Genomic DNA, 25,974 nt, shown 5'->3' with positions numbered 1-25,974 from the left:
ATTTGCGTTTTATTCTAAAAACAAAGTGAGACCATTTCACCATCTGTTTTTTCCTTTAGAAGGATGAGCCTGGCTTACTACAAAGATTGCGTGAGAGGGGAAGAAGACCATGGAGAAAGTTGGCAGGAGTCCAGGGAAAGGACAGGATGTGAGAGGGGTTCGGAAAGGCTTGGAGCCTCCTATGTGAGATCTGAGGTGGGGAGTCAATGGCGGGTCTTTCTTGGGAGCTGTGGTGGTCTTGATGGAGGGCACAGCAGAGGAGCAGTTGAAGGGAGGCAAGTGAAGTTGATGGCTTGTCCATTTGGAGTTGCAGGTGCTTGAGGAATGCTGTGACATTCTCCTAACAACAGCAATGTGCCCAGCTATAAACGACGTTGTCCAACTTCCTTTGCAGCAGAAGGCAGCCATTTCACCCTCTTTTGAACAAGGCGAAACAGGTTGAAGTCTGCTGGGGACTTGATGAAAAGTTTTATTTTTATCTTACAGGGTGAGTATCCCTTATCCTGAAATGCTTGGTACCAGAAGCATTTGGGTTTTGGAATATTTGCATATACATAATGAGCTACCTTGGGGATGGGACCCAAGTCTAAACCTGAAATTCATTTATGTTTCATATACATCTTCTACACATAGCCCAAAGGGAACTTTGTACAATATTTTAAATTATTTGTGCCTGAGACAAAGTTTGTATAGATGGAACCGTCAGAAAGCAAAGGTGTCCCTCTCTCAGCCAATCATGGACATAATCTGTGGTTGTTTGGCCTCACCATCATTTCTGACTCTGAATTTACATGCTATTGATTAGCAATCACTTTCTTATACTTATTCACATGTACATACTTAACAGTAAGAAATGTGAGACACCAGTAACACAGTGAAAAAGTGTCAGGGTAACTGAGAAGCACAGTAGCATCACCAGGATTTTTGTGTCATGTTACACAACGGCAACCACAAACAAGGGCAAGCTTTCAGTCTCCACCTACAATGTTGTGTTTAGATTAAAAGGTTCCCATACAATCTATTTTATTTTTTTAGGTGGAAAAAACTGTATATGCTGATTATTCCAACATCATACTCTGCTGTAAGACATTTCACACTGACATCGCTGTCCAATTTCTCCTATAGCTTGACTTTTTATGCTATAGATAATCATAAATGCTTCCTTTTTTTCTTATCACTGTTGTCCATAGGAGCATATGCAGGCCTTTTTGACATTTTCTCCAACACCTTTACACCACAGAGTAGAGAATAAGCAAACAACCCCAGCGAGTAATACGCATAGGTCTTGGCCCCACTTGGGGCATCGTGGAGAACCTACTGGTGGTGCACCCAGCCTGCATTTTGTTACTCTTTGTGGGCATGCTTGTTGGGGAGGAATCTGGGCATGTGCAGGAAGGATGTATTAGCACCTGAAGGGACTGGGACAGTCTTTTTTCTCTTAGGAACACTGGTCAAACTGTGGGTTGTGCATTTGGGCTTTGACTGCGACCTGTCACATGACATCAAGGGTGGAATTTTCCATTTGTGGTACCATGTTGGGGCTCAAAAATGTTCAGATTTTGGAGAATTTTGGACTTCAGATTTTCTGATTAGGAATGCTGAACCTGTGTAGGCACCGTCATTTCCCCTTGACTCTTCCACTATCTGTTTCTGGAAATGAAGATTGTTGGACTAACACAACCTTGTCAGAAGTATGGGGAAAAGCCAAGAGGATTTCAGAGAACTTGGTCCCAACATCTTCGAGCTGCTCAAACAGCAGTTGAACTGAAAATACAGATTTGGGAGATATCAGCATGTGGGTGGCCAATAATTCTGTCAGAGTGGATGACATATTTTTGGGGAGAGGATGGAACGAAATGGTCAAAGGGCCAAGGACAGAATCATGAGGAATTACCATCGCAGTGTGATGCAAGTAGCACAGTAATGTACTTTAATCTTGTATTTTCTAAAAATAGAGAACACAGTTCAGATAGAGCAAAGGTCCCCCAACCAACACCACCAATGCTAATCCTCTAACTTGATTCCCAGAAATAACCACTTTTTAAAGGTTTGGTTTGTATTACACACAAACATTTCCACTTTTACTCCCACAAATAGTGCAAAAGAGTACTTGTTTCCCCATGTTCTGTTATCATGTTATAAGACTTAACATTTGGATCATCTGATGAGTGAAAAATAGCATCATTTAATATTTTCCTGCCTTTTAGTGAGAGTATTTTCTATTTATTTATTCCTCATTTGTAAATCTAAGAACTGTTTTTTCATATCTGCAGATGATTTTTCTATTGGATAGTTTGTCCTTTTCTTATAGATTTCTAGGGGTTCTTTGTATATTCTGAATACAAGTTCTTTGATAGTATTTGCAAATATGTTCTCTCAGTTTCTTGAAATTATTTGATGCTGTATTTTAGTACATAGCACTTGAAAAAGTCAGATATCATCTCATGCCAGTTAGAATGGCAATCATTAAAACATCTGGAGACAACAGATGCTGGAGAGGATGTGGAGAAATAGAAACACTCCTACACAGTTGGTAGGAGTGTAAATTAGTTCAACCATTGTGGAAGACAGTGTGGCGATTTCTCAAGGATCTAGAAATAGAAATTCCATTTGACCCAGTAATCCCACTATTGCATATATACCCAAAGAACTATAAATCATTCTACTATAAAGACACATGCACACGTATGTTCATTGCAGCCCTGTGTACAATAGCAAAGACCTGGAACCAACCCAAATGCCCATCGATGATAGACTGGACAAAGAAAATGTGGTACACATACACCATGGAATACTACGCAGCCATAAAACACGATGAGTTCGTGTCCTTTGTAGGGACTTGGGTGAATCTGGAAACCATCATTCTCAGCAAACTGACCCAAGAACAGAAAGCCAAGCACTGTATGTTCTCACTCATAGGTGGGTGACAAGGACACGTGGACTCAGGGAGAGGAGCATCACACATAGCGGACAGTTGTCGGGGGTAGGGGAGAGACAGTGCTGGGTGGGGAGGTAGGGGAGGGTGGGGAGGGATAACATGGGGAAAAATGCCAGATGTAGTATGCACCTAAAGTAAAATAAATAAATCATAACACACACACACACACACACACACACACACACACACACACACACACAGAAAACGTCAGATTTATCTGTCTTTATGATTTTTTATTTTATCATCCTTACCCTAAGGATATCAAAATATTATATTTTCTTCTACTTTTTAAAATAGCTTTGTTTTATATTTAGGTATTTTTTTCCATCTCAAAATTATCTTTATTCATATGAGACAGGTATCTAACTGTTTTCCCTCCCTAAGTAGAGAGCCTGTCTGCCCTAATACCATCTTTTGAGTAATCCTGCTTTCCTCTTATTTGAAACGCCACCTCTATCAAACAAATTCCCTATACACAAAGGTCTATGTCTGACTCTGCGTGTTCTATTGGCCTATCTGTTATAGCATCAGATAGGTTCCATTTACTTCTCTGGATCCATTCTCTACATTTCACCTTGCCCACTGCCCTGGGAAGTGGTATGGAATGTACAAATGACTGTACAGCACCCGGGCTGGGCCAGTGGAGGATCTCCAATAGAAGATGAGGGAGCGAGAGGATGAGAGTGGGATATTTATTCTCCTGGCTCTCTGTCTGCAGGGCTGCTTGGGGCTGGCTGTATTCTCTATCAAATATCACGTCTTTTCAAGGTGGCCCTCTTTTCCCAACTCCTTTCTTCTGGATTCTGGTAACTGCCCTCCGTCTGCCCCTGTAAGCCTTGGGGTGGTAATATCCCCAGTGCTGCTTGCTCTGGGATACAGTGCTTTTCCTTGTAATTTCCTCCACCCTGTCTATTTCATGTGTAGATAGTTTTTGTATCAAAACCTCCTTGATTCCTCTTAACTGGAATATGCTGTTAGTTTCTAGATGGGATCCTGATTGATATGGTCACATTAAGATTTTGATTGAGGTTGCATCGAATATATGAATTGTTTTGGAGAGAAATTAAATACAGTATAGAATCTCTCCATCCAAGAACATGATTGATCTTCCTTTATTAACATCTTTTAAAAAATGTCTTTCTTTAAAATTGTGTGTTTTTTTCTCAAAAAAGGTTTTGTGTATTTTTGTTAGATTTACTTATAGGAAGCTTGTAGCTTTTGTTTCTATAATGAATTAGATTTTTTTTTTCTAAAACATATTTAGTTGGTAAATGCTAATTTATAGAAAAGATTATTGTGTAATGATTTTGCATCTGGATACTTTGCTGAACTCTCAAATAAGCTTCAATAGTTTTCAGTTGATTTTCTTCAGTTTTCTAGGAAAATAATCTCATCTGTAAGTAATGACAATTTTATTTCCTTTTCAATTTTTAAATAACTTTTATTTCATTCTCTTACATTTTTTCTTGTTTTGGCACTGGCTAGACCTCTAATACAATGCTGAATAATACTAGCGGCAGTAAACATTTTTGTCTTGCATAATATTAATAAGTCATTGCACCAAGTTAAAGACTTTAGTTCTGACTTTTATTTGCTAAAAGTTTTAAGAGTAATAAATAGCTGTTGAATTGTATCAAAGGCCTTTTCAGCAGTTGGAGATAATATTTTAAAAATTGATCTATAACAGTTATGCATATAATAATTATATTTTTATTTTATATTTGATTAAAGTTATACATGTTCATTTGTTAAAATAAGACTTCTAATAAAAATAGCTTTTTCTAGCCATTATTGCTTCCACTTCTCACTTCCCTGAGTCAGTCATTTCCAGTTTTCTGGCTGTTTCTTCTGGGTATTTGGCTCCATAGTTTTTAATTACATGCATATACTTCCATTAAAAATTTTTTTTAACATTTTTCTGTGTGGATTAGAAAGTTATAAAGTTTATCTTGATTTTTTTCAGGTCTTCCATTTTGACATAATACATAACTGAACATTTTTCTCGTGAAGTCTAGAGTTAATTAGTATTTATATTCTTTCTCTGCATATAACAAAAAAAGCATGCCTTTATTTGTCATTCCATTATCCAAACCCCATGTTGCTATTGATTCAAATTTTGAATTCAGATTTTGAATAAAAAACTTTTTTTGTTGCAATCAATAGTTATTTAGATTTAACAACATATTTTGCTGATTTCTTTCCTCAATATTTCTTCTTTATAAACATTATTTTAAAATGTTTTATTAAATATTGAGTGTAAACAAAATAATATGCATGAAATATGTATAAGGTAAAAAATGAAAATGCAATGAGTGCATAAGTACTCAAAATCTAGTGTAAGGAATGAACATTATGTTATCTCTGAAGTCTTCTTTGTGACTCTCCTTGTGGCTTTCCTCTTCACCCATCCAAGCATTCCCCACAATTTTGTGTTTGACACTCTCTTCCTTTCCTATGTGATTTTGCTCTTTACACTTTTTTTTTTTTTTTTTTTTTGAGATGGAACCTTGCTCTTCACCCAGGCTGGAGTGCAGTAGTGTGATCTCAGCTTACTGCAACCTCTGCCTCCTGGGTTCAGGTGATTCTCCTGTCTCAGCCTCCTGAGTAACTGGGTTTTCAGGCACTTGCCACCATGCCCAGCTAGTTTTTGTATTTTTAGTAAAGACGGATTTTACCATGTTGGCCAGGCTGGTCTTGAATTCCTGACCCCAAGGCATCCACCCACCTCGGCCTCCAAAGTGCTGGGAATATAGATGTGAGCCACTGTGCCCAGTCCTCTTACACTTTAAATTGTGATTTTAATCCGCAAATGATATAAAAGTATCTAAAGTTTCTTTTTAAATATCTGAATAAATGGGATCATCCTTATCATGTTTGTATCCTTTATTTAGTTTTACAAGTTTTTTAACTTTATGTAAATAAACAGCACAGTATACATTCTTCTATAAAAAAAACTCCCCTCCCCCACTCAACATTGCGTTTCAGAGATTATCTGCCTTTTTTGTCTGTAGCTTTACTGCTGTATTGTATTCTATGATTAATTATCTTGGGAGATGGGATAGGTAAGTGGCTAAGAACACAGCCCCTTGAGTTATAATGTCCTTGTTCAAATTCTTGGGTCTAACGTTTATTAACTGTGTGACAGTTGACAAATTTTTTAACCTATTTATGACTCACTTTCCTTCTCTGTAACATGAGCATAATAATACCTACCTCACAAGGGTGTGGTGAATGAGTTAAAAATGTGGTAGTATTTAGAACACTTTCTGGTATAAGAACTACATAAGATTAGTTATTATTGTTTTGTGGATATACCATAACTTATTTATCTGTTTAATGGCTGATGGACATTTTTTACCATCTCAAATGGTGCCTCTGTGAACATCCTTGCACATGCTCCGTGGTCCACATGCACGTACTAAGTCACAGGGCACGAGCGTCTTCAACTATAGAATCCCAAGTTGTCTTCTAGGGTGGTGGTAATAGTTGACCCCTCTACTAGCACCGTGTAAGTGTTTTGTTTGCTGCACATCTTCACTGCACTTGAAATAAAGAGATTTTACAATGCTTGCCAACATAGTGATTATCAAATAGTATCTTGTTATGGTTTATTTTGCATTTCTCTGATTACTAGTGCAGTTGACCTATTTTTATTTTTTCATTGGCTGTTGCAATCTGGTTCCTTCTGTGTGGTTGTCTATTCAATCATTTTTCCTTTATTTGCCTAATTCTTTTTTCTTATTGTGCTTAGATTTTTTTTTTCAAGATGGAGTCTTGCTCTGTAGCCCAGGCTAGAATACAATGGTATGATCTCAGCCCACTGCAACCTCTGCCTTCTGGGTTAAAGTGATTCTCCTGCTTTAGCCTCCCTAGTTGCTGGGATTACAGGCTCCTGCTGCCCAGCTAATTTTTAGTAGAGAAAAGGTTTCACCATGTTGGCTAGGCTGGTCTCAAACTCCTGACCTCATGATCCCTCCCTCGGCCTCCCAAAGTGCTGGAATTACAAGTGTGAGCCACTGAGCCTGGACAGAAGTTTTAAATATATATATATATATATATATATATATATATATATATATATATAATTTGTATCTTAATCTTTATTAGTTATGTGTTATAAATTTGAGGCTTGTATTTTAAATTTCTTTATAGTGTGTTTTGATACTCAAAAGTCATATAATTTTATGTAATTGATTTATAAATTTTATCTTTTATTATTTTGCTTATTTTACGCACCCTGAGAACACACAAATATAGTCCTGTATTTTCTTTGGAAAATTTGCCTTTCACTATTGTATCTTTAGTCCAGCTAGCGTTGAATTTTATATGTGGTGGGAAGTTTGGGGTTCAGTTTCATTTTCTTCCCCATATAGATAGTAAAGCATCTCAGCTATATTTATTGAAAAGTTCAACTTTTTCCTACTGATGTGCAGCGTTCTAAAATAATTATTTATCTTATTATTTGACGTCTTTGTCTTTTGCTGTAGTATTTTAGTCCATTTGCATTTGTTGTAAATACCAATTCATTTGGATGCATTTTATCTTCTTTATTTCTACCATTTTATTTGTCTTGTCTTTGCTGTGTTTTTTCTCTCCTTTCTTGCACTTTTTGGTTAAATGCAATTTCTCATTTTACTTTTCCTTTCTAATTTTAGTAATTTTTCTAGAAATGCTTATCTACATACATAACTTATCAAATCTAAAGTCTACTAATTTTTTAACCTCATTTAGAACAATAAAAGGACCTTAAAGCAGGTTAACTCTGCTCACCTCTTCCCTGCATTGTTTTTGCTGTGAATTTTAGTTTTTTGTTGCTGCTGTTGTTTTTGGTTTATTTTAAACCCACAAGATGATATGCATATAGATTGTATTTTTTCAGATTTACCTACAAATTCACCATATCTGAACTCTCTGTTCCTCCTTATATCTCAGGTCACTTTCTTTCATCTGAAGTATATTCATTTGAATTCCACTTAGTGATGGTCTATTGTGTAAAATTCTCATGTTTTGTTTGCCTGAAAATGTCTATTTTCCCCTGCTTTTGAAAGAGGTTTTCAAAGTTATTTCCTGAGTTAACAGATAGGTTGTCTAAGCCTAATGAAGATATTATTCCACTGTCTTCAGGATTACATCATTGCTATTTGGAAATCAGCTATCAGACGGATTGTCATCCCTTTCATGTAATCCCGGCTTGTCTCTATGGCAGCCTTTAAGATCACTTTATCTTCGGTAGTTTCCATTTCATTATGATACATTTGTTGGTCAAAGCAAATAACAGGGCAGGCCCAGATTCAAGAGCTGTGGAAAAAGACTCCCTCTTGATAAAAGAAGTACAAAATATTATGGCTATATTTTTAATTGAGTGTGCATTTTATTAGTCAACAAATGCACTCTATATACTTTTGAAAAATATTAGTAGATAAATGTAAAAGACATACTCTATTTAAAGACAGTATTTGGTGTTCAGGTAGATTTTTCAGAAAATCAGCCCACAGGTGAGGAACCATTAATGTAGAAAATGCTTCTCAAATGTTACTTCCAATAATCATAACGGCAGTTACAATATATTGAATGCCTATTCTGTATTAGGCACTGTTCTAAGTGACTTTTAAAAAATAATTTTATTTTGATATAATTTTAGATATACAAAAAAGTTGCAAAAAGAGTACAGACTTTTAATATACCCTTTTACACTCTCCCTAAATATTAACCTGTTACATGACCATAGTATAATTATTAAAACCAGGAAATTACTAGTGATAGAATACTATTAACAAATCTATTTATGTTAATTTCATAAGTTTTCCCACTAATAGCCTTTCATTGGCCCATAGTCTAGTCCAGGATTCCACATGGAATTGGCATGTCTCCCTGACTCCTTCAATCTGATGGTTCTTTGGACTTTTTTTTTTTTTTTTTTGCCTTTCATGACCTTTATATTTTAATGTCGATTTTTTTGTAGATTATCTCTCAATTTGGATTTGTCTGATGATTTTTATCAAATAGATTAAGTTTAAGCATTTTCGGGAATTACACAGAGGGGATATTATGCCTAGTACAGCATATCTGGGGGGACATGGTGTTGATTTATCTTAGTATTGGTAATGCTAACTTTCATCACATGATTAGAATGGTATCTGTCTTGTTCCATTTAGTGTTGCTATAAAGGAATACCAGAGGCTTGGTAATTTACAAGGAAAAAATATTTATTTGGTTCATGAGTCTGAGAGCTGGAAAGGCAAGGCTGGACATTGAGTGAAGGCTTCAGGCTGCTTCCAATCATGGCAGAAAGTAAAGGGGAGCCTGTGTGTACAGAGGTACCCTGGTGAGATGGGAAGAAAGAGAGTGACCTGGGAGATGCCAAGCCCTTTTGAACAGTCAGCTCTCTCGAGAGCTAGCAGAGTGAGAGTGAACCCACCTCTGTGGAACGGCATTAATCTATTCATGAGGGATCTGCCCCCATTACATAAACGCCTCCCACTAGGCCCCACGTCTCAACACTGCCACACTAGGGATTAAATTTCAACAGGAATTTGGTGGAGACAAAATAAAACTATATTCAAAACACAGCAATGTCTCTCAGGTTTACCTATGGTAAAATTATTATTTCCCCCTTGTAATTAATAAGAATTAATTTACTGATTGATTTATAATTCATAGGAATATTGTACAATAAGTATCAAGATAATCTTCTGTTTCTTATATTTAATCTACCATACTTTCATTTTGCATTTTCTGCTCTTTATCTCTCTTGGCTGAATTCTGGATAATTATTAGAGTTTTATCTTCCAGTTCTCTAATTTTCTCTTTGGCCATGCTTACTCTGCTAGCAGACACATCAATTGCCTTTTTAATTTCAAAATCTCTAGTTGGTTATTTTAAGGAATTATCTATATAAAAATCTTACTTTATTGATAACATTTTGTATTTTTTTTAGACTTGTGGGATGTATTCATTTTTAAGAGGATTGTAATGCTAATTTTTAAAAGCCCTTTAAATGATTCTATTAATAGTTTTTCCCCCATGAAAGTTCATTCCTCTGTTGGAGAGTTATCAGTTATGTTCACCTCACCCAATGTTTAGTAATTCTTGGCTCTGCATTTATTTTCTGTGACAAGATTCTTCCCTGTGATCCTGGAGCCTGCTGACTTTCTTCCAGATGGTTGATAACTTTTTAGCTGGTGGCATCAGTTATTTCTTGGCATGGCAGATAGGATGGCCTCCTGATGCCGTGCCCAGTGTGGCAGTCTCACCGGCTTCTTGGAAAGGTGGCCCACCAGCTTCCCATGTAGGTCTTGCATTGTTTTCCCAGAAGATATTAAGATATCCTATGGAATCTTAGCTTTTTACAAGCCTTTTAATCTGCTTCCCCCCTCCTTATATGCTCACAGCTTCAGATCCACCAAAATGCTTCTATTTACATGTATTCCTTAAAATAAAATCTTAGGGATTTGGGATGGTTGGGTGGGAATGTTAGTTAACACTTACATGCCATTTACCAAATGTCATGCCCTGTTCTAAGTGCTTAACATATGTCAACTTATTTCTTACAACATTGCTATGAGGTAGGTATTATTCTTTTTTGTTTTATTTTTATTCTATTTATTTATTTATTCATTTATTTATTGAGATGGAGTTTTACTCTTGTCGCCCAGGCTAGAGTGCAGTGGCGTGACCTTAGCTCACTGCAACCTCCGCCTCCCGGGTTCAAGTGATTCTCCTGCATCAGCCTCCCAAGTAGCTGGGATTATAGGCTCAAGCCACCACACGTGGCTAATTTTTTGTATTTTTAGTAGAGACAGGGTTTTGCCATGTTGGACAGGCTAGTCTCGAATTCCTGACCTCAGGTGATCCACCTGCCTCAGCCTCCCAAAGTGCTGGGATTACAGGCGTGAGCTGCTGTACCTGGCCTATTTTTATTTTTTGTATTTCTATTTCTTTCTCTCTCTTTTTTTTAAAGAAACAGAGACAAGGTCTCGCAATGTTGCCTAGGCTGCTCACAAACTCCTGGACTCAAGCGATTCTCCTGCCTCGGCCTCCCAAAGTGCTAGGATTACAGATATAAGCCACTGAAACCTGCCTGAGGTAGGTTTTTTTGTTTGTTTGTTTGTTTGCAGCTATAGAGACTGTCATTACAAGAGTGGCAATTAGGTCTGCTACTATGACCCACGTGACCTTCAGGGCACAGAACGAGGAGGAGTGTGGCCCTTGCTCTTCTCTGCTCTACCGTCTTGCTTCAACTGCTGCTGCAAGACTGTGTTGTTGAATAAGATTATTACAAGAAACAATCCCCTGGGAGACCTTGGATACGTAATGTCTCCTCTTCTGAGCCTACTTTTCCCGTACATAAATAAGGAGGGAGCTAATGTCAAACTGGAAAAGCAGCTCTTTAAATTTTTTTCAGCTCTATTGATTCTCTGATATAATTCACACAATTGTATTTTCATTATTTTGTTTTACTGTATTTTGACTTGTCTGCATTCCCTTTATTTACTTTTCTTCTTGTTTAAATTGGCCTAAAAAATGAAATTGGCACACATGATTAAAAACTGGCATGATACAGAAGTGCTCAAATGAAAAACAGTGCCCTGCTATTTACCGCTTCTTCTCAATATTACTCTCTGAAGACGACCACTCATGACCAGCTCTGGTTTTAGTTCTGCTGGAGTTTATTTCCATACTTCTAAATAATGTAAGCACTGCCATTTCTTATGAACTTCAGACATCATCTGTTGACTCCCTGTGACAGATAATGATATGGTTCACCTTCTGCAGTCAAGGGTGGGAGCCCTTGCCCCAGCAAAATCCCATGGTGTCTCTGCAAGAGGAGACATTGACCCAGGGTGGCTGCTCAGCATGGTGGTGGCCTTATTTATGTCTGCCAGGTTGAAGATGGGAGCACAGAGAGGCACTAGAGAGGCTCATGCTTACCATCTGAGGAGGCGACTTCTACTCTGGGGAATAGCAGCTTGGTTTTTGAAGAGGTTAATCAACAGAGAGTGTGTGATTGTCTCAGATGAGCACACAGTTTATTGTTCCCAAGTGGGTCTGGTGGCACTGAGGAGCCCAGGAATAGGAGCTATTTTATTATAATTGATGTGTGCTATTGCTCCAGGCAGTGGGAAACTGCAAGGTCACCTGAGATAAGTGGAGTGCCAGGAAGTCCTCTGGCCATGTCCAGTGACTGGAAGGGGAAAATGTGGGATGTAATCTGTGCTGTCACATCAAGCCAAGTTTCTTCCATCTTGCTGGGGACCAGGAGAGCATCATTTGGAACCACTGGGAGAAGGGGCTGTGGCTGGGGTCTGGGAGCAGGTGGCTGCTCCCTGATAATTAGATTGCCCCACGGGAGGCCTGGGGGCAGTGGGACCACAGAAGGGAAAGTTCTGCAACTCTGATCACCTTTCTTACTGCTCTGGGCTTAGTAGCTCACAGGGAACACTGTCACATACCTGTCACCTGTGTGAGCTTCTCCTTCAAGTGTTACCTTCCTAGTGTCTTTGGAGAAAGAGGGGGTTTGACTAATAACCTTTGAACTTCCTGTTGACATTGACTTCCTCGTGATGGGAGTGCCCTCTCCATCCCAGCTCCACTGTGGGTCCACCTCACCTTGCTGCTGTCACCACCTGGAGCTCGGGGGCTGCCATCCTACATGAAGTGAGGACATGACAGCCTGGTCAGCTCTAGTAGGGGAGTGGCTTGGGGAAGGCCACACTTCCCTACATTACCCTGTCTCTCCTCTCCCTATCAGACTTCTATACAGGGCTGAATGGCTCAGGGTCATAACTGAAGGTCATTACAGAATTGGAGGACAAAGGGCATGCTTTGGCTGCTTCCACAGTCCAAGGGAAAAATCAGCCAAATAATGAAGCTTCTCAGAGGGTCCCCTCTTGAGTCTGCCCCAATACCTAGCCTCACTCCCTGTACTTGAGTTGTCTTCTTCATCCCCTTTCTGAGAAGCTTCTTCAGTTGCCCAACACACAAAACCTCTGCCTTTTAAAATCTTAAAACTCTTACCCTCTATCACAGGGGTTGCTGTTATCCCAGAGTCCACTCTTTTTACTATGCCTCAAACCAAGGACTGCATCCCTAATGGCATCAGGGAGGGAGAGGAAGAATTTGAGGGACAGTCCAGGGTGGGCGTATGTATTCTTATGTCATATGTCTTATGTCCCTTGGGGATTCCTCTATTTGTGTGAAAGTACAACCCTTCCTCATTCCTGGTCTTCCATCGTTCACACATGCATGTGCACGTGCACACACACACACACACACACACACACATACTCCACAAATACACACAGAAGTGGAAGTAGAGAGAGCACAGAGCTAACTGTGTTTTATTCATCTTCCACTATGTCCCAGGTCAATCGCTCTAAACAGAAAGATGATCAAAAACCCTGGACTTTTAAAAAACCACTTTTCTTTACCTTTGGCACCAACACATTCTCAAGCACAGTGGCTTCCTCCCCAGTCTACAGCGATCCTCCAGAAGTGGTGGTGATGGCAGTGGGGTGTTCCACCTGCATACACGAGCTCATCTGATACAACAATTCCATGAAGCTTGGAACTGATACAGGCTTTCTGGCTTCCACAAGGTCAGGTGTAGCTGAGCCAAGACTAGAACCCAGGTCTCAGGAGTCCAGGCCTAGAGCTCTTTCTACCACATTGAAACGATAGAGAACTTTGCTAAAACACATTGCTGCACGAGTAAAGCAGCATTAGCGTGTGCGAGACAGGGGACCCACAGCACAAAAGCATACTCTGTCCCAGACTATTATTTTCCAAGGGAATTTAAGGCAGAAGGACCCTGTCTGTAATCTTGGAGGTTGTGTTTTACCCTTCAGCAACATTTTTCATCTCATACTTTAGGAGGAGTTTGTTTCTTCATCTAAAGGTAGGCGATGTTGGATTATGATTGGGCCTTTTCAACCCTAGCATTCTGTGATATAAAAGTTAATGTGACAAGTGATATGAAGTAAGGAGAATGACCTCCTTTGCCATGTGTTGACTTGGGAATGGCCTTGGCAGAGTCTGCAGCAAGGCTGCTGATCTTCCCCTCCAAATACATCCAAGGTCAGCCAGTTTGTCTTGTCCTGCAGTTACAATAAAGAGACGTGCTTGATCTCGTGATAAGAAATGATTGGTCATTATCGAGAACAAAGAACTCATGTCAAATTCTTGGTCAGGTTAAACAAATCTTCAAATGAGACACTTGACATGTAAAAGGAAGCTTAAGTGGGTCGAAAAAAAGTGCTGTCAGCTGACACTGGTGAACTCATGAAGGTCAGGCACCCCTTGAAGTGGGGGCCCATCTTCTGCAAGACTGATGAAAATTTGAAACAATTGGAAATTTGGCTTGCACAAATAGACAATTGTCTGTGAGAATGATGGCTGAGGACTTAAACTGAGATGAAAGAACAGACTCCTTTGAGAGGGTGCTTGAGGAGAAAAGTTTCTGTGACAACCATGCTGTGTATTTGATTAATAATCAGAAACATCCAGGGCTTGGCAGTTGTCTGGATCTCTCAAGGGAAGCTGGACACAGTAAAATATTTTTGAGGCAGTGCCTTCTACCTTTGACTCCCCTCTCCAGGCAACTCACAGGCACATTCTTGATCTGGAAGCACTTGTTAAAAAAAAAAAAAATAGACATAATATGTATCTCACAGGTTGTCTTCAAAATAAGATTATGTTCATGGAATGGCATGCTAACTTGAAAAGACTTCAGCGAAGTTGACATTGAAGAACTCATGGAGGTCAGACATACATGTGAAGTGCAAGAAGTATTTCTGTGATTTAGGGGTGCTGTAAGGAAAGGGAATGAGTGATATCTTGGCAACAGCCATGCCTTTGACACCAGCAGTGTGGGTTCTAACCCCTGCTTTGCCACTTGTAGAGAAACCACTTGACACCTGGAGTCTCATATTTCTCATCTGTAAAATGGGAATTACAAATCTCACCTTGCACAGGTGTGTGATTTAAAGCCAAAATGAATAACATATGGGAAAATGTTGTAAATGCGAATGCACAGTGTATGAGGACTTATTAATATGATTATTCTTGCTTGACTCTCCAGTTTACAGGATTGAAAATCCACTGTTCCAATGACAGATGACTTGGCCTACATGAATAATTACCCCCAAAGTATACTTTTTTCCTTGCCACCTATCACCAATCAAAATGTGAAATCTGGCAACCCTGAAAGTCATCAATCCAAATAAATACTCAGCTCTCTGCAAAACAACATGTTTCCCAGCCAGAGCCTCCACCTGTTCGATGATGCTTGCTTGCACCTGTGCTGAGAGGCCTGGCCAGGTGCTGCTGGGGCTGTCAGTGATGACTTGCCCATCAGCTAGTCAACTACTTGCAGTGCGTGGCCACGTGCTTGGAACAGCTTGCAGGAGCCTGTAGGCAACTACAGAGGAGGAACAAGCGTTGTCCTAAAATGCTGAGAGAACAAGAGGAGCACAGCTAAAAGATGGGAAACCTAAGAGGTCCACAACGGTTGTTGCTGCCTGTCTAGCCTTCATCTACCTTCTTATGGTAAGAAAATCTCTATTTTCCTTCTGTTAACCACCCTGCCCTGATTCTTGCCCATGTGTTATTTGGGTGAGACTGACCTTAGCCGTTTGCTTTGGAAGTGGGCACCCAACCCAGACCTTTTAATCAGAACTTTTGTGGTTGGTTCTGGGAACGGCAAGTCAATTTGGTCCAGGTTTAGAGTGCTTGCTCAAATATTAAGAAAAAAATATTTTCCTGAGCCTCAAAATAACTATAAAATGCTTCCTGGTGGTATTTTTAAGCACCTGGATCTAGCTGGGCCTGAGGCTTATTTGGGCTTGCGCATTACCTTAACCAATGCATTCTTTTCGATTCTTTCTCTGTTTAGTCCATTTGAGGGTTAACCCAAATAGACTAAACCCAACCCACATAGGAGTCATGGTTGTGTTTATTCCTTCAGTCTGCATGAAACTTTTTGGGTGCCTCCTTATGTCAGGCCCTGTACGGGAAGTTTTGATGAATAAGACATGAACCCTTCCCTTACAGAGCTTTAAAACTAGCACATGAGACATAACGTATTAAAATACAATATAGTAAGCATGATGATGAATGATATATGTATGAGCTATTAAAGAGCATAAAGTGGAAACCCTTAATTTACCTGTGAGTGGGCTATTTATAGAGGATCTGGGAAGGCCTTCCACCTCGAGGAAGTAAACCTTGAGAGGCTACTTAAGGGCTGAGTAGGAATGATCGAGGAAATGATGGAGAGGGAAGACATGGATGCTTGTTTTTACCTATGTGATGCAGAGGATGGTGTGTGTGTGTGTGTGTGTGTATGCAAGTGAGTGATTAAGGGTTGACAACAGAGGGGAACTACAAGCAGGTCCAAGTTTCTCAAATGAAAATGCAAAATCTCATTGACAGAGAGTGAGCACGAAGGAAGAGTCAGGGTGATGAAAGAAGTCCTCTTTGCCATGGAGGGCCTTGGGACCTCTCTTGGACCTTGATTTTATCCTATAGGTCATGGGGAGACTGGAAATGTGTAGAGCAGGAGGATGTTTTGAAAGATCATGGCAGCAGCTATCTGGAGAATGGATCTGAGAAAGACACCCTTAGGGAAGAAGACCAGTTAAGAGGTTCTTGCTCTAATCCTGATGAGAGGACTAATTCAGTTTGGAGAGTCAAATGCAGATTAAAGAAATCTTTTTCAGGGGAAATTTGTAATATTGGTGCCTGGATGTGGGGGTGAGGAGGATAAACGGGTCAAGTTTGTACCGTTTAATTTTCTGACTAGCAGTATAGAGTTCCAATTTCTCTGTATCTTCACCACCATTTGTTATTATGTTTTATTATAACCACGTTACTGAGTATGAAGTGGTATCTAATTGTGCTTTTTATTTACATTTTCCCGATGGCTAATGAGGTTGAGCATCTTTGCCTGTGCTTATTGGCATTTGTCTTTTTGGTAGAAATATCCATACACATTTGTTGCTGATTTTAAAATTAGATTGTCTTTATGTTGTTGAGTTGTAAGAGTTCCTCATATATTCTGGATACCAAACCCTTATTAAATATGATTTGATAATATTTTCTCCAATCTGTGCATTGTCCTTTCACTTTGTTAGCATTCTGAGAAACGCAAAGTTCATAATTTTGATGTAGTCCAATTTCTCTTTTTTTTTTTTTCCCTTTGGTTGCTTTTAATTTTGCTTTTGCTTTTGCTTTTACTCATATCAAAGAGACCGTTGTCTAATCTAAGGTCATAGAGATTCACACCTATGTTTTCTTCAAAGAGTTATATAGTTTTGGCTCTTACATTTAGGTTTTTGATTTATTTTAATTATTATGTATGATGTGAGGTAGTGGTACAACCTCATTATTTTGCATGTGAATACCCAATTGCCCCAACACCATTTATTGAAAAGACTCTTCTTTCCTCAGTGAATTATCTTGGCCCCTTGTCAAAAATCAATGGACCATAACAAATGTAAGGGTCTATTTCTAGATTCTTAATTGTATTTCATTGATGTACATGTCTGTTTTTATGACAATACTATAGTAGCTTGGTTGCCGTCACTTTGTATTAAGTTTTAAAATTGGTAGGTTCTCTAGCTTTTTTCTTTATGAAGCTTGGTTTTAGCTATTTTGAATTCCCTAGATACTCATATAAATTTTAAGATCGGCTTGTCAGTTTCTTCAAAAAAGCCAGCTGGAATTTTCACAGGGATTGTGTTAAATCTGTAGATCAATTTGGAAAGTATTAACCTCCTAATAACAATAAATAACAGTAAGTCTTCCAGTACATGAATATCCTTCCTCTTATTTAGGTTTTAAAAATGTTTTTCAACAATGCTTTGTGTTTTTATTGTATAAGTCTTACACTTTTTTTTGTTAAAATTTATTTGTGTTTTATTCTTTTTGATGACATTGTAAATCAAAATTTTTTTAAAATTCATTTTTAGGTTGTGTATTTCTACTGTATGGAAATACAATTGGTTTTTGTATATTGCTTTTGTATCCTGCAACCTTCCTTGCTGAACCCTCTTTAGTAGTACTAGTTGTGTGTGTGTGTGTGTGTGTGTGTGTGTGTGTGTGTGTATTACTTTAGATTTTTTAAATGTATGTGATTATATTATCTGTGAAGAGTTTTTCTTTTTTCTTTCCAGTCTGGATGCCATTATTATTATCACTAATTACTGTGGCTAGATCATATACTACAATATTGAATACAGGTGGCAAGTGTGAGCATTTTTTCCAGTGTTCCTGATGTTAGGGGTAAGGTCTTCAGTCTTTTACCACCAAGTTTGATGTTAGCTGTTGATTTTTCATAGGTGCCCTTTGTCAGGCTGAAGAAGCCCCCTTCCATTCCTAGGAGGGAATGGTGATGTCGAGTGATTTTACCATGAAAAGTGTTGGATTTTGTCAAGTGCTTTTTCTGCATCTATTGAGATAATCACGTGGTTGTTGTCCTTTATTATATTAACATGGGTTTTTACATTGATTGATTTACATGTGTTGACTCAACCTAACATCTTGGGGTAAACTCTTGTTCATGGTATATAATCCTTTTTAAAAAAACATGTTGTTAGATTTGGCTTTTTGGTATTTTGTTGAGGATTTTGACATCTATATAAGAGATTGTTTTCTAGTTTTTCTTGTGATTTCTTTGTCTAGCTTTGGTATCAAGGTAAATCAGGGCAATACTGGTTTTATAGAATAAATTGAGAAGTATTCCATTTTATCCTACTTTTTGGAAAAGTTTGTGAAGAATTAATTTAATTTATCTATATATGATTGACAGAATTCACCAGTGAAATCATCTGCTCCTAACCTGTCTCAACCTCCCAAGTAGCTGGGATTACAGGCTCATGCCACCACCCATGGCTAATTTGTGTATTTTTAGTAGAGATGGGATTTCACCAAGTTGGCCAGGCTGGTCTCAAAAACTTCTAACCTCAGGTGATCCACCCGCCTTGGCCTCCCAAAGTGCTGGGATTACAGGTATGAGCCACTGTGCCTGGCCATGGGAAGATTTTTTATTACTAGTTCAGTTTATTTACTTGTTATAGGTCTATTCAGATCTTGTTTCCTTTAAATCAGTTTTAGTGGGTTATGTGTTTCTAGAAATTTGTCCATTTCATGTGGGTAATCTAATTTGTGGACATACTTTTTTCATAGTATTTCCATTTATGTGTGGTTGGTAGTAATGTCCCATCTTTCCTACTTTTAGTAATTTTAATCTTCTTTTATTTTCTGATCATTCGGGCTAAAGCTTTGTCGATTTTATTGATCTTTTTGAAGAACCAATTTTTAAAGTTTCTGTTGTTTCTCTATTTTCTGTATCATTTATTTCTACTCTAATTCCATTATTTTCTGCCTTCTTCTTGTTTGGGTTTTTACTCATATTTTTTCAGTTTCTTGAGGTAGAAGATTAAATTACTGACATGACAGCGTTCTCCTTTATTTTAATGTAGATGGTTCAAAGCTGTAAAGTTCCTTCTAAGCACTGCTTTAGCTGCACCTTATATGTTTTAGTATGTTATGTTTTTGTTCTCATCTATCTCAAAGTATTTCCCTGTTTTTCTTGTAATTTCTTCTTTAACTCATTGGTCACTTAAAGTGTGTTTAAAATTTTCCACATATTTATAAACTTCCCAGATTGACTTCTTTAATTATTTTCTAATTTCCTTCCATGTTGTCAGAGAACACACTGTGTGTGATTTCAATCACTTGAATTCACTTAGGACTGTTTTATGGCCTAACATATCATCCGTACTAGAGAATGTTCCATGTGCAGTTGAAAAAAATATGAATTCTGCTGTTGTTGGGTAGTGTTCTTTAGATGTCTTCTTTGTTGAATTGGTTTGAAGTGTTATTCAGTCTTCTGTTTCCTTATTGACCTTCTGTGTAGATAGTTGTTCTGTTCATTATTGAAAGTGGGATATTGAAGGCTCCAAATATTTTTGTATTGACTATTTCACCCTTCAATTCTGTCAGTTCTTGCTTCACGTATTTTGAGGCTCTGTTGTTAGGTGCATATATGTTTGTAATTGTTACACCATCATGATGGATTGGTCATTTTATCATTGTGAAATGTCATTATTTAAAAAATGTTTTTAATTTTAATTTTTTTTTTTTTTTTTTTTAAGAAACAAGGTCTGCTTTTTTGCCTCTGCTGGAGTGCAGTGACACAATCATGGTTCACTGCAGCCTTGAACTCCTGAGTTCAAGCTATTCTCCTGTCTCAGCCTTTTGAGTAGCTAGGACTACAGATGTGTGCCACCCTACCCAGCTAATTTTTAAGTTCTTTCACAGAGATGCAACCTTACTATGTTGCCCAGGTTGGTCTTGAATTCCTGACCTTGAGCAATCCTCCTGTCTTGGTCTCCCATAGTGTAGGGATCACAGGCATGAGTCACCACGCCCAATGACCAAGTGTCATTCTTTGTCTCTAGTAACAATTTTTGTCTTAAAGTCTATTTGTCTAATATTAGTATAGCCACTTATGTTCTCTTCTGGTTACTGTTTTCATGGTGTATATTTTTTCATCCTTTTTCTTTCAACCTATGGATCTAAAGTACATCACCTGAAGAGAGTATATAATTGGGTTATCTTTTTGTATCCATTCTGCCAAAATATTCCTTTCATCTAATAATTGAGATGTTTATTCCATTTATATTTAACATAATTACTGGTACAGTAGGATTTATACCTGCCATTTTGCTATATGTTTTCTTATATGTCTTGTGTCATTTTTATTCCTATATTTCTCCCTTACTACCTTCTTTGTTAAACAGATATTGTCTAATGCACTATTTTAATTTCTTTGTCATTTTTATTATGATATTTTTTGAGTTATTAACGATCACCCTGGAGATTCTAATTAACATCTTAATTGACAACAGTTTAGTTCAGATTAAGGCCAATTTTCTTTTCTTTTCTTTCTTTTTTTTTTTTTGAGACAGAGTTTCACTCTTGTCACCCAGGATGGAGTGCAATGGCACAATCTCAGCTCACTGCAACCTCTACCTTTCAGGTTCAAGTGATTCTCCTGTCTTGGCCTCCCAAGTAGCTGGGATTACAGGTGCCCACCAGCATGCCCTGCTAATTTTTGTATTTTTACTTGAGACGGGGTTTTGCCATGTTGGCCAGGCTGGTCTTAAACTCCTGACCTCAGGTAATCACCCGCCTCAGCCTCCCAAACTGCTGGAATTATAGATGTGAGTCACCACACCCGACCCCAATTTTCTTTCAGTAGTAGACAAAACTTTGCTCCTGTATAGCTCCATTCCCTCCCCTTTTGTAATGTTTTTGTAATACAAATTATGTCTTTATACATTGTATGCCCATTGACACAGATATATAATTATTGTTTTATGCAATTGTCTCAAACAAGAGAGTTACAAATAAAACTCATTTATGTTTTCTTTTATATTTACCTATGTAGTGTCCTTTACTTATACTCTTTGCTTCTTCGTGTGTATTTGAGTTCTACTCTAGTGTCGTTTCAGCCTGAAGGACTCCCGTTGGTATTTCAGGCAGGTTAGCTAGCAACAAGTGCTCTCAGTTTTGTTCACTGATAGCTTGGTGAACTATTTTCAAGTTCACTGATTCTTTTGCCTGCTCAGATTTGTAGTTAGGTCCTTCTAGGGAATATTTTTATTTTAAGCATTATACTTTTCGGCTTCCAGAAATCCTATCTGGTCCTTTTAACAGTTTCTGTCTTTATTTATATTTTCTATTTGGTATGGCATCATTCTCATACTTTCCTTAAGTTCTTTACATATGTTTTCTTTTAGTTTTTTGAATATATTTAAAATAGTATCTTAAAACTTTTGTTTAACAAGCACAGTGTTTAGACTTCCTCAGGGACAGTTTCTACTGATTGCTTTTTTATTACCGTACCTTTGCCGTACTTCCTTGTTTCTTTGCGTGTCTCATAATTTTTATTGACAACTGGGCATTTTAAATAATATAATGCGGCAACTCTGGAAATCATGTTTTCCCTTCTTCCCAGAGTTTATTTTTGCTGTTTGTTGTTATTAGATTGTTTTGTGACTTTCTGAAGTAACTCTCTCAAGCCATATTCTTTGTCATGCATGACCATTGGAGTCTAACTGCTCAGTTAGATTATTGCTTACTAATGATTGGCAGAGATTGCCTTAAATGCCTGGAAGGTCTCCCAATCATTACTGAGGGGCTCTGTGTGTTTTGGGGTATTCCTTCAACCCTCAACCAGGCCATTGATAATTCTGCCTAAGCCTTTGCTCCCTCGTTGCACAGAACTTCAGTGTTAGCCAACAGTGAGATCTTAGGGTTTTCTCAGGTCTTTCCCGGGCTTGTGCCCCATATTCATGCAATTGGCGATCTAGATTCTTAAGGATATGCCTGAGCTTTTTGAAGCTGCCTGAGGACACCTCTCATTCTCCAATTTTTTAAGCTTTTAAATTAGTCTTTTGTTTGCTTCAACTTTTGCCCACCTCCTCAAGCATTGTGATGTTTAACAATTGCTAGGCTGTTCCCACTGGACAAGCTCCAAGCTATGTCAAATAAACACAACCTTAAGTGAGATCTTCTAGGAAACCATCAGAGAGGTTAATTAGTGGGAATTCTGTGGGAGTGAGGCTTTGAAGGTACTCTGGCCCTGTTCTGCTCCCTCCAGTGGCTGCCTGGATGCTGCTTTTCACCTTGATTGTAACCTGGGGTTAGGGATGGGGATTAGGACAAATTAAATGCCACAATGCTCACTGTTTTGTTTTGTTTTGTTTTTACTGAGATTTAGCTTTTTGCCTTGAATAAATGTTCTTTGATTGGTGTCAAGTCTTTGATTAAATCCCAGAGTTCTGGAAAAGTTGATTCTGATCATTTTGGCCAGCGTTTTAGTTGATTTTTATGGAAAAGAAGATGTTTAGATATCTTTCCTCTACCATGTTTGCTGATGTTATGTTTTTTCCATGAGGTAGAAGTAAACACAGGGATGATGAATTCCAAAGACTACACCACAGGGCAAAAGCAGTAGTGGCTAAGGAGGGAGCTAGTGTGTGGGATGCCTCAAGCAAATTTTAGAAGAGGGAAGGCTTATACTTAGAAAAAGAGAGAAAGTTCTGTTTTTGTGTAATTTGAGAGGCAATCTGGCTCCAAGGTTTCTAAACAAGGATTGCCATATGCAGATGATGGCTAAACGTGTCATCTGGCAATATATCCCCATTCTTAAGAGTTAACCTTCTATGCTATATAGCTTCCCGAGTGCTATTCCATCTTCCCCTTCTTTTCTTATGTATAGTTCTCAAAAGAGTGATGTACAGTTTTTCACACTACAGTGTCATCTTCATCACTCATCACTTCATCTTCACTTTGGCTTTCCCATCTGTCCAGAGGGACTGGAGGAAGAGAACTTTATAAAGAGAGGCATCCCAGCCTAGAACCTTCCAGTTTAGAGTACGGATCTGGGCTCTTGACATGGAGAGAAAAGCGTGGCGCTGAGAAGGATCCTCAGAGGACAGGTTGGCATATTTCAGAGACATACTATTTGAAGAAACAGAGGAGCCTGGCTCTTTTTTAGGCTTCCAAGGGGAGCGCATGGGACAACAGCAGCATGTGATGCTGAGTGATAGGAAGGACCAAAGGATTTGACTGGGAGGACAGTCATGGTTCATTACAGATAAATATGTATGTTGGGAAAGACCCTGGTCGCCAGTAACAGAAACTCCCTTGAAAAAGTTGAACAAAAAGGGGAAATGACTGGAAGGACACAGGGGCATGCTTGTTCCATGGTGCCCAAGGACAGGGAAGCAGCTGCCTCACTAAGTGCGGGCACTGGGACAAGCAGGCTGGCCGAGCTCTGTCTCCTGCCCCAATCTCTTCTCCTTTGCATGTTTTTGTTCTTCTCTTTCTTTGATTATCTGCTGTCTCTCCCTCTCTGGTCCCTGTGGTAGCATATGGCCACCTCACAGCTCGTGCATGTATGCAGTATGAGTTCTACCACACACAGAAATTGACTCATCTCTCAGAGTGTAAGCCTTGGAGCAGAAGGTCTGAATGCCCCAACCTAATTCAGGTGTCCTCTTCTGGTCAAATCAGCTGCAGTTAAGGGCTGGATTTGCTCAACCAATATAACTGAGGGTCCATTTTTGGGCTCACCTGAGAAGGCGGAGTTCCCAGGGAAAGGGGGAACGTGATGGTTTATAGGCTGTTCAGACATTCCAGCTTTCTTTTCTGTGAAATGAAGATAATAGTACCTATTTCATTTTGTCAGGTTGTTTTTTAGTTCACAGGAGAAATCTATGCTTTGAAAACTGTTTGGCATGTAGTAAGTGCTGTACAAATGTTTGCTATTATTTTTCTAATCGCTATTACTGAGAGACTGGCATGCTGAAAATAAAAACCAAGGGAAACATGTAAAACACAGCTTGATGGGGTTTTCTTTATCAACGTTTATTTCAAATGGGAGAAAAATATGAAGAATTCCTTTTTAAAAATTTATCATATATAAGAACTACACAAAACAATTTTAAAATATACATTCATTTACATATAATGCCCAAATAAGAAAAAGAAAACATGGGCTAGAGAGAGAAAAATAGTAAAGAAAAACAAAAAAAGAGGCTTTTGGACAGGGAGAGATAGAAAGGGGGAAAGACAGAAAATCACGTGACGATAGACAGCTGGGCAGTATGAGAGAAATCTGTATCTAGAGATGAGACACCCAAAGTGAAATGGAGCAAGAGACAAGTGAGCCAATGAGCATGCATTGAGAAATGAAATCAAGAAAACAATGTAGCCGGCCAATGCAAGGAAGTCATACTCTCATCTGATACCCTTTGAATACATTGCCATTTATTTCACCAACTGTGAGGTGCTTTCTACATCAAGGCATGGATTGGGAGGACGTCTCTTGCTACTTGCCCCTTTGGCTACGATAACATTAGACTAAGGGTCAGAACAGCCTTGATGTAAGGGACTGAACAGATTTGTACTCTTTTTTTTAAAAGAAAAAATTGGAGACAGGGTCTTGCTGTGTCACCCAGAGGCTGGAGTACAGTGGCATGGTGTTGGCTCATGGCAGCCTCCACTTCCTGGGCTCAAGGGATCCTCCCACCTCCACCTCCCAAGTAGCTGGGACTACAGGAATGTGCCACCACATCTGGTTAATTTTGTTTATTTTTTGTAGGGGCAAGGTCTCACTATATTATTGAGGCTGGTCTCAAATTTCTGGGCTCAAGCAATCTTCCTGCCTCCATCTCCCAAAGTGCCGGAATTACAGACATGAGCCACTGCATCTGGTCAAGACTTGTACTCTTGCTGACAGCCTGTACATAGCCAGATGAAGGCTAATGTTCAACTCAGGCCAGTTCTTATCATCTCTTGTTTTTCTCTATCTGCTCCAGCTTGAGCAAAAGGTGAACCTGTAGCAGGCCAGGCCTCGCTAACAGCTGAACAGGCAGGCCTCCGTAACAACTGTTTCAGCACGGACTGAGTGGTTAAATATTAAAGGCTGAAAGGGCCAGTGCCCTTTTACAATGGCTGGAATGTAACAAAAGCCCACCAAGTATGTAGGCCTTTCCTGGGGCTTGAAGCATGACAAGATAATGAAGAAATTCTTAACAGAACCCATTAGGATTAAGAAAGTCTTATTGGGGTCTGAAGGAACTCCTCAAACCTCCATGATTTAGCAGGAGACAAGATAACGGTAATCATTTCTGGCACCTGGACCCATAAATTTACTGAGGCTCCAGAGGAAGGTGTTTAAAACTGAGACCTTAGTTATAGAGTAGAAGTTAATCACGTACGTCTTTAGATGAATGCACACTTGCATGTAGACATATAGCTTAGAAAGTATACAAGCTCTGGAAAACTTTGTAATTTGAGGTGGTCTGGCAAGAGTTTCCAGGCCTTCTCCCCGTACCAGGTTACAGAAATAAAATCATCTTCCCCAGTTCATCTGCATCTTGTTATGGGGCCATGAGAAGAAGCAGCCTGACCCTCAGCCCGGCCCCACTTTTCCTGAATCCCCTAGTATGTTATGAGTC

The sequence above is a fragment of the Sapajus apella genome, unplaced genomic scaffold, assembly GCF_009761245.1.
Source record: "Sapajus apella isolate SASKATOON/1434 unplaced genomic scaffold, GSC_monkey_1.0 scaffold44, whole genome shotgun sequence".
NCBI classification, from domain to species: Eukaryota; Metazoa; Chordata; class Mammalia; order Primates; family Cebidae; genus Sapajus; species Sapajus apella.
This window is presented reverse-complemented; position numbering follows the sequence as displayed.